Source organism: Tachyglossus aculeatus, chromosome 4 (assembly GCF_015852505.1).
Source record: "Tachyglossus aculeatus isolate mTacAcu1 chromosome 4, mTacAcu1.pri, whole genome shotgun sequence".
Lineage (NCBI taxonomy): Eukaryota > Metazoa > Chordata > Mammalia > Monotremata > Tachyglossidae > Tachyglossus > Tachyglossus aculeatus.
Genome location: NC_052069.1, coordinates 28,943,792 through 28,953,464, shown reverse-complemented (window position 1 = coordinate 28,953,464; position 9,673 = coordinate 28,943,792).

Genomic DNA, 9,673 nt, shown 5'->3' with positions numbered 1-9,673 from the left:
CACAGCACCTGTATATATGTATATACGTTTGTACATATTTATTACTCTATTTATTTGTACATATTTATTCCATTTATTTTATTTTGTTAATACGTTTTGTTTTGTTGTCTGTCTCCCCCTTCTAGACTGTGAGCCCGCTGTTGGGTAGGGACCATCTCTATATGTTGCCAACTTGTACTTCCCAAGCGTTTAGTACAGTGCTCTGCACACAGTAAGAGCTCAATAAATATGATTGAATGAATGAATGAATGAATGAATGAATAGAAGACAGGCTCTCTGTCCAGGCTTCAGAGTAGGGAAGACCTTGTCCCTTCCCTCAAAACAGGAGAGTCATGCAAACAAAAGTGGCTCTGTCCCAGCTCCTAGGGGGGTTCATGCTGCCTGAGGTACATTTCATTAAGGGGCAGAGGGGGAGGAGATAAAATGAAATGCTTCATGATTGTTTCCTTTTTACTTAAAAAAATGACAAAAAATGAATGGCCCGGGGCCAGCGGCAGTCTAGGCAGATAGGGAGTGGGGCTCTGCAGAGTAGGCAGACACCAGTCCGGCATCTGATTGTGTCATTTGCCTGGCAGGGGGAGGCAGCTCCATATTGGATCATAGTTCAACCCTTTCGTCTAGGGATTGGTGATATGGCTAGGTGACCCAAACAAATTCATAAGCCAAGCAAATGCCTTATAAGAATCATACCCTCATTGTGGACCTGTTGAACCCATGAGAGTAGATAATAATAATAATAATGATGGCATCTGTTAAGTGCTTACTATGTGCAAAGCACTGTGGAGGTTACAAGGTGATCAGGTTGCCCCACAGGGGGCTCACAGAGTCTTAATCTCCATTTTACAGATGAGGTAACTGAGGCACAGAGAAGTTAAGTGACTTGCCCAAAGTCACGCAGCTGACAATTGGCAGAGCCGGGATTTGAACCTGCGACCTCCGACTCCAAAGCCCAGGCTCTTTCCACTGAGCCACGCTGCTTCTCTAGGTGCACTTCCCTCCCTAGATGCACTTAGAGGCACTTCCCTAGGGAGTGAAACTGTAGATTGAGAATAGAGGGGTACTCAGAACTGAGCCTTGAGGTACCTGACAGATAGCAAATGGGCAGCAGAGGAAGAGGCAGTGAAAATGAGAAGCAGCGTGGCTTAGTGGAAAGAGCACGGGCTTAGGAGTCAGAGGTCGTGGATTCTAATCCCAGCTCCACCACTTGTCAGCTGGAGGACTTTAGGCAAATCACTTAACTTCTCTGTGCCTCAGTTACCTCATCTGTAAAATGAGGGTTAAGACTGTGAGCCCCACGTGGGCCAATCTGATCACCTTGTATCTACCCCAGCACTTAGAACAGTGCTTAGCACATAGTAAGCGCTTAGCAAATACCACAGTCATTATTATTATCAATTATTAAAAAGCCCAAGAAGTGGCCAGAGGGGTAAGAGGAGAACCAAGACAACTGTTTGAGAAACCAAGATTAGATAGTATTTCCAATATGAAAAGCACCTGAGAGGTCAAAAAGGATGAGGACAGAGCAAAGTCCATTGGATTTGGAGTGAAGGACATTTGAGGTCGAGGAGCAGCAAGGCCTAGTGAAAAGAGCATGGCCTTGGGAGTCTGAATGATGATGATGGCATTTATAAAGCGCTTACTATGTGCAAAGCACTGTTCTAAGCACTGGGAAGACCTGGGTTCTAATGCCGGCTATGCCAGTTGCTTGCTGTGTGACCTTGGGAAGGTCACATCTTCTCTGTGCTTCCATTTCCTCATCGGTTAAATGGGGATTCAATACCTGATCTCCCACCTGTTTAGACTGTGGGCTCCAAGTGGGACAGGAATTTTGTGCTAGCTTATTAACTTGAATCTATCCCAGGACTTAATGCTGTGAATGGGACATAGTAAGTGCTTAACAAATTTAATAGTAATAATAAATAATGATAATAATAATAACAATGTAATAGATGACCTTGGAGAGAGTAGTTTCAGTGGAGTTGGGGGAGCAGAAGTAAATAGTCAAGGAGGTAGCTGGAGAGGAAATGAAAGAAGTATATCAACCAGCTGTGGAAAAAAAACCAGACTTGAAAATTTTGCCACCCCGAAGGCTGAGCAGAGTTCCTCTCCAGTGAGCTTAGTACAGCGCACCGTACCTACATAGACCATAACCAAAGAGGGAGAGCCTCTGCCTGCAGTCAGATTTCCTCATCAGGCCCAGATTCCCGAAATAAGAAGCTTGAATGGAAAGAGCCACGTTTGTTCAATTGGTTTTAGGTCAAGCTCTGACTTTCCATGGGCAGTTTTGCTGCTATTTTGTAACCCCATACTGATTTCATTTAGACGATAGGCCTGGGGTCTCGAATTCTATTTCCTGCATGGAATAAACTTCTCTGAGTTGCCACTGCAGGACAACACATTTGTTCTGGGGACACCTATTCACCCTAGTCACAAATTAGAAATTCTCCTCTGGCCAGACTTGCAGACACTGGTCTCATTGCCTCTATCGTAGGACCAGAAGGTCACCAGAATGGGCAGAACCCCGCTCTGGTCTCATGAAAAGCCGCAGAACCTTTGTTCCAGTTGTAAGAATGCTTGTTGTGGGCAGGGAATGTGTCTGTTACATTGTTATATTATACTCTCTCTAGCGCTCAGTACAGTGCACAAGTGCTCAATAAATACAATTGACTGTCTGAGAATGGCTTTGAGCAGCAATTGCGGCCACTTTTCAGCCCGTGTGAGGTAGTGCCCTGCTTTTCTGGTCAGCAGCAAACAGAGCTGGAGACTAGGCTCTGGGTGGGGCTGACATTTTTTTTTTAGTCGCATTTGCTAAGCATTTATTATATGCCAGGCACTACACTAAGTGCTGGGGTAAATACAAGCTAATCAAATTGAATGGAGTCCCTGTCCCACATGGGATTTACTGTGTTAACCCACATTTTACAGATAAGGTAACTGAGGCACGGAGAAGTGAAATGTCTTATCCAAGGTCACACGTGGCCTAGTGGAAAAAGCAGGGCCTGGGAGTCAGAAGATGTGGGTTTTAATCCCGGCTCTGCCACGTGTCTGCTGTGTGACCTTGGCCTAGTCACTTATCTTCTCGGGACCTCAGTTACCGCATCTGCCAAATGGGGATTAAGACTCTGAGACCCATGTGGGACAGGGACTCTTCCTGGCCCAAATACCTTGCATCTATCCCAGCTTTTAGAATAGTGCTTGGCACACAGTAAGCATTTAATGAATACCACGCTATTACTATAATTGTTATTCAGTGGTGGAGCCAGGATTAGAACCCAGGTTCTTCTGAATTCCAGACCCATGGTCTATCCATTAGGCATGAACTCCTCACTCTCGGCTTCAAGGCTGTCCATCTCCTCACCCCCTCCTACCTCACCTCCCTTCTCTCCTTCTCCAGCCCAGCCCACACCCTCTGCTCCTCTGCCACTAACCTCCTCACTGTACCTTGTTCTCACCTGTCCCACCGTCAACCCCTGGCCCACGTCCTCCCCCTGTCCTGGAATGCCCTCCCTCCCCACATCCGCCAAGCTAGCTCCCTTCCTCCCTTCAAAGCCCTACTGAGAGCTCACCTCCTCCAAGAGGACTTCCCATACTGAGCCCTGTTTTTCCTCTCCTCCTCCCCATCCCCCACCTCTGCCCTACCCCTCCTTCCCCTCCCCACAGCACTTGCATATATGTTTGTACAGATTTATCACTCTATTTATTTTACTTATTTATTTTGTTAATGATGTGCATTTAGCTTTAATTCTATTTGTTCTGATGACTTGACACCTGTCTACATGTTTTGTTTTGTTGTCTGTCTCCCCCTTCTAGACTGTGAGCTCACTGTTGGGTAAGGACCGTCTCTATATGTTGCCAACTTGTACTTCCCAAGTGCTTAGTACAGTGCTCTGCACACAGTAAGCGCTCAATAAACATGATTAAATGAATGAATGAAATGCTGGAGATGGCGCCACCAGAAGGGCAAGGTCGTGTTACCAGCCCAGCCCAGTCCAGTCAATTCAGCCCCTCAGCTACTGCCGACTCCCCATCTACCCAGGTACTTAATAATAATAACTATGGTATTTATTAAGCACCTATTATAAGCCAGACACTATTAAGTCTCCTTCATTCTCAGGGGACAAAAGCTTCACCTTAAATCCCTAGATCCATTCCAATAATGTAGTACACGACTCTGCACACAGTAAGTCCCCAATAAATATGATTAAATTAATAAATATGAGTAAATTCCATACATTCCAAAAGTTGGGAGAATGTGGGAGCACCACTGCCACTAAGAGTAATAATAAATAAATAAATAATTTTGATATTTGTTAAGTGCTTGCTATGTGCAAAGCACTGTTCTAAGTGCTAGGGAGGATACAAGGTGATCAGGTTGTCCCACGTGGGGCTCACAATCTTAATCCCCATTTTACAGATGAGGTAACTGAGGCCCAGAGAAGTTGTGACTTGCCCAAAGTCATACAGCTGACAATTGTTGGAGCCAGGATTTGAACCCCTGACCTCTGACTCCAAAGCCCGTGCTCTTTCCACTGAGCCACGCTGCTTCTCTGTGGTTCTCACATAGTAAGCACTTAATAAATGTCATCATTATTATTATTATTAGTCAATCACATTTACTGAGTGCTTTCTGTGTTCAGAGCTCTGTAGTAAGCGCTTGGTAGAGTAATACTAATAATGGTAATGGAACTTGTGAAGCGCTTACCAGGAGTATCACTCCCATCATCAACATCATCATTATCATCATTCATTCATTCAATCGTATTTATTGAGCACTTACTGTGCGCAGAGCACTGTACTAAGCATTTGGGAAGTACAAGTTGGCATCATCATCATCAATGGTATTCACTGAGTGCTTACTGTACGCAGAGCAGTGTACTGAGCTCTTGGGAGAATACAAAAGAGTTGGGAGACACACTCCACAGTATAAGTGCTTGATATTCACCCCACCCTCAGGCCCATACCATTAATGACCATATCCTTTTAATAACAGTAATAATTATTGCATTTGTTGAGTGCTTACTATGTGCTATGCACTGTTCATTCATTCATTCAATCGTATTTCTTGAGCGCTTACTGTGTGCAGAGCACTGTACTGAGCGCTGGGGCAGATACAAGATAATCTGGTTGTCCCACGTGGGGCTCGCAGTCTTAATCCTCATTTTACAGATGAGGTAACTGAGGAACAGAGAAATGAAATGACTTGCCCAAGGTCACACAGCAGGCAAGTGCAGAACCAGGATTAGAACCCACAACCTCTGACTCCCAAGCCCATGCTCTTGTCTCTAGGCCATGTTGCTTCTCCATGCTGCGTCTTTTTGCTCTGCCATTTCCCCTATCGATAATTTACTTCAGTGTCTTGTCTCCTCATCTGGACTGGAAGTTCCTTGTGGGCAGAGATCATGTCTATCAACTCTTATGCATTGTACTTTCTCAAACACTTAGTACAGTGCTCTGCACACAGTAAGCACTCAATAAATTCCGTCAACTGATCGATTGATCTAAAGAAGATGGAAGAAATGACAGTCCTACATAAAGTAAGATAGGTGTTAGGGGCGATGTTGGGGGAGGTGGCCATCTCAGATCCCTCACAGAACCACCCTGCCCTTCCACATCTTTAAGAAGAAAATGCCTTGCAATAGAATCAAATACGGAAAAGCCAGCGCAAACAAATTTTATTATTTTCCACAGGGGCTGGAAAATTTGTAATCTGAAAAATTCTCTTTGAAAATGATAAGGCTATTGTCCCTCCTTGTTCTTCCCCCCTATTAAGCACTGGAATCTGGAAAAAGCAATCTTCAATATCCTCTCCGATCATGCCTGGAAACGAGACTAGGCACGAATGGAGACTTGACCTTTCATTCCGTACAAATTGCCTTTTGGACATTGGGACTAATTGGAAAAAAGTGAAATGTTTTCTAAGTTTGTACTAACAGATCTGAATGCAAGTACAAGCAGAGAAGGGAGGAAAGAAAATTGAAAGGCAAAAAACAACCCTACATCCTTCCCTGAATATTGTACTAATGCAGCAGGAGAATTTTGTTATAAACCCCATGCCTAGTATTATTTTTCAAGCATTAAGATTTCCAGTAGTGGACAGGGAACTAGTCTACCAACTCTGTTGTCTTGTACTCTCCCAAGCGCTTAGTACGGTGCTCTGCACATAGTAAGTACTCAGTAAACACCATTGATGATAATGTTTCCCGAACACTTGTTTCTGTGATTTCATGCTTCTTTCCCTACTCTTGTATCCATTTTGCTAAGGGATAAAACAATGCTCCCCTCTTAGGATCACACCTGTAGAGTTTCCAGTACTCTACCAGTCTCAGCTATGGGAGGGACAGTAGAGCAGCGGCATACCCATGAAATTCCTAGCTTGGGCAGTGGCTAATGAGGGGAAAACAATGTGTTACAAGTCAAAACTCACCTATGCTGAGCAGTAGCGGCATGGAGAGAGTCAAATGTGGAGACTCAAGTTTACTGTGCGGAAAAAGGCAATGGTAAACCACTTCCATATTTTTACCCAAAAACCTCTATGCTAGACTATCACCATGATTGCAGATGGAGGTGGGGCATTGTGGGCGAGATGCGTCCATGGACTCGCTTTGGGTCGGAGATGACTCGATAGCTTAAGAGAAGACAAGAAGTGTACTGATACTACAGATGATTTTTAACTGGAACATCCATGATGTCACAAATCAATCAATCAATGAATCAATCGTATTTATTGAGCGCTTACTGTGTGCAAAGCACTGTACTAAGCACTTGGGAAGTACAAGTTGGCAACATATAGAGACAGTCCCTACCCAACAGTGGGCTACTGGGCAAGCAATGAAGCATGATTATGATATGGGCTGGGCCAAACACCTGGGCACTGCAGACTCCTTCCATCCCCTGGCCTTTCCCTACCAAGTAGAGAACAGAAATTTCCAGGAGGCCATTATCTCTATGCCTCATCAGCAGTACCCCCACACATGCTGACCTGCTCTCCCCAGTCTAGAGGGACCTGTGGTCATGAAAACAGTTCAGGTTGTACATGGGTTGGGTCATCCTCTGCTCTCAGCCTGAGGTCTTCATTCTCCTCCCTAGAGCATCTTCCTGACTCCAGAGCCCAGCGTCAGTCAATCAATCGTATTTATTGAGTGCTTACTGTGTGCAGAGCACTGTACTAAGCGCTTGGGAAGTACAAGTTGGCAACATATAGAGACAGTCCCTACCCAACAGTGGGCTCACAGTCTAAAAAGTGGGCTCACAGCATCCCACAACAGAAAAGGACAGGAGGAGAGAAGGAGAGCAGAGAGGAGGGAGGAATAAGCAAGTGAGCAGGACACCATCACTTTTAACACCCAGAATAATAATGATGGCCTTTGTTAAAAGTTTAGTACGTGCAAAACACTGTTCTAAGCGCTGATAATAATAATGATGGCATTTGTTAAGCACTTACTATGTGCAAATCACTGTTCTAAGCGCTGGGGAGGTTACAAGGTGATCAGGTTGTCCCACGGGGGGCTCACAGTTTTAATCCCCATTTTACAGATGAGATAATTGAGGCACAGAGAGGTTGAGTGACTAGCCCAAAGTCACACAGCTGACAGTTGGAGGAGCCGGGATTTGAACCCATGACCTCTGACTCCAAGGACCATACTCTTTCCACTGAGCCACGCTGCTTTTAGAAGCCAGGGGGTGGGGGTGAAGGAGGGTGACAGGGGGGTGAAAGAGGGGCAGGAGTGGCAATATCATGGGCGATGCAGCATGTTACAGTGGTTAGAGCATGGGCCTGGGCGTCTTTTGGTCATGGATTCTAATCACCGCTCCACTACTTGTTTACCTTTCACCAATCTGGACCTCAGTCATCTCATCTGTAAAATCAGAATTGAAACTGTGAGCCCCGCATGGGAGAGGGACTGTGTCCAACCTGATTTGCTTGTATCCAACCCAGCACATAGTACTGTGCCTGGCACATAGTAAGTGCTTTAGAACTACCACAATTATTATCATTATTACTTTTATTACTATTATTATCTTGTAATTCCAATACATGAGGATCCAGGCTAAAGTGATGTTGGGATCAGGGAATTCCTGGCAGTGGTGTAGAAGTCCAGTGCATCACTGACAATGACTATGTCTTTGGAGGTGACTTGAAGAAGTTGTTTCTGGGTTCCCGTTGATGGATTTGTTAGCACATGAGGCCTTGCCATTGGCTTCCTGGAGGGGTGGAGCATGCTCTCACCATACTGAGGTAGTGACATACCTGGGAGGTGCTGGAAAGGCAACCCAAATCAGCTCTAGAGGGAAAGAAAAGATCCCTAAATCTTAGCCGAGGTGGGAGTCACATGTATTGGGCCAAAGAGACAACAAGAAATTCATTCATTCAATCGTATGTATTCATCAATCATATTTATTGAGCGCTTACTATGTGCAGAGCACTGCACTAAGTGCTTGGGAAGTACAAATTGGCAACATATAGAGACAGTCCCTACCCAACAGTGGGCTCACAGTCTAAAAGGGGCTCACAGTCTAAAAGGTAGACTTGAGCGCTTACTGTGTGCAGAGCACTGTACTAAGCGCTTGGGAAGTACAAGTTGGCATAGCTCCAAGAACATAGCTCCAAGGGCACACAGTCACTTTGGATTCCGTGGTTGCAATCACTGTAAGCCTTCAGATTCTTCCTTTGGAAGTAGAAAGTTCAAAAAGGAAGTAATTCCATAGCAAAACAAATTCTGGCCCAGTCTCCAGAAAAACTCTCCTTTTTTTTTGGCTCTGACAGCCACCATGCAAAATTTAGAAATCTCTTCCAGTTGGTTTAACATAGCAACCTCTTAATTTACCCTCAGAGATCATGCAGAATAGATCCAACTGTGCCTAAACTCTACTAGCTGTAGATGATGAGACTCCAGTGGGGTGAGTGAGATTGTGGATGTTGCCCTGTTTACAGTCACCATTACATTCATTTCCCAGAGTTTACCCCAGGACTGGAGGGCCATCACATTATGGTCATTTATAGCAGGGCAGAGGAGCCAACTTTTAATTTCTCAGGGTCTTGGGGGAAAGTCTGAATGTGAATCACTTCAACTATAGATCATGGGCAGAACCTGCAAATCCATTGGATTTAGTGGAACAACTAAGCAAACTGTGTCGCTGTCACAAAATCCTAGCTGGAATACAATTCATGGAGTTGCCTAGCCCCCTCCCTCAAGGAGGCCTGCGATTGTACCATTCCTGAGAGATGATTTCTAATCTTCAATTTAAAATCACCAAAGAAGCTGATTCCATAAGCTTAGGAGACTTTCCTCAACACTCATACTTTATACAGGGCATAGCTGTAGAAACCGGCATCAGAGCAAACCATTCCAAGCATGTTCCACCCAAATGAAAATGGCATGTTACAGTACATAGTAATAATGATAATAACAATAAGTGTGGTATTTGTTAAGCACTTACTACGTACCAGGCACTGTACTGAGCTCTGGGTTGGCTACAAGCAGATCGGGTTGGACACAGTCCCTGTCCCAGTTTCAATTCCTGTTTTACCGATGAAGTAACTGAGGCCCAGAAAAGTAAAATGACTTGCCCAAGTTCACACAACAGACAAGTGGCAGAGCCTGGATTAGGACCCACAACCTTCTCAGGCCCGTGCTCTATCCACTATGCCATGATGTTTGTTAAGCTCATGCTA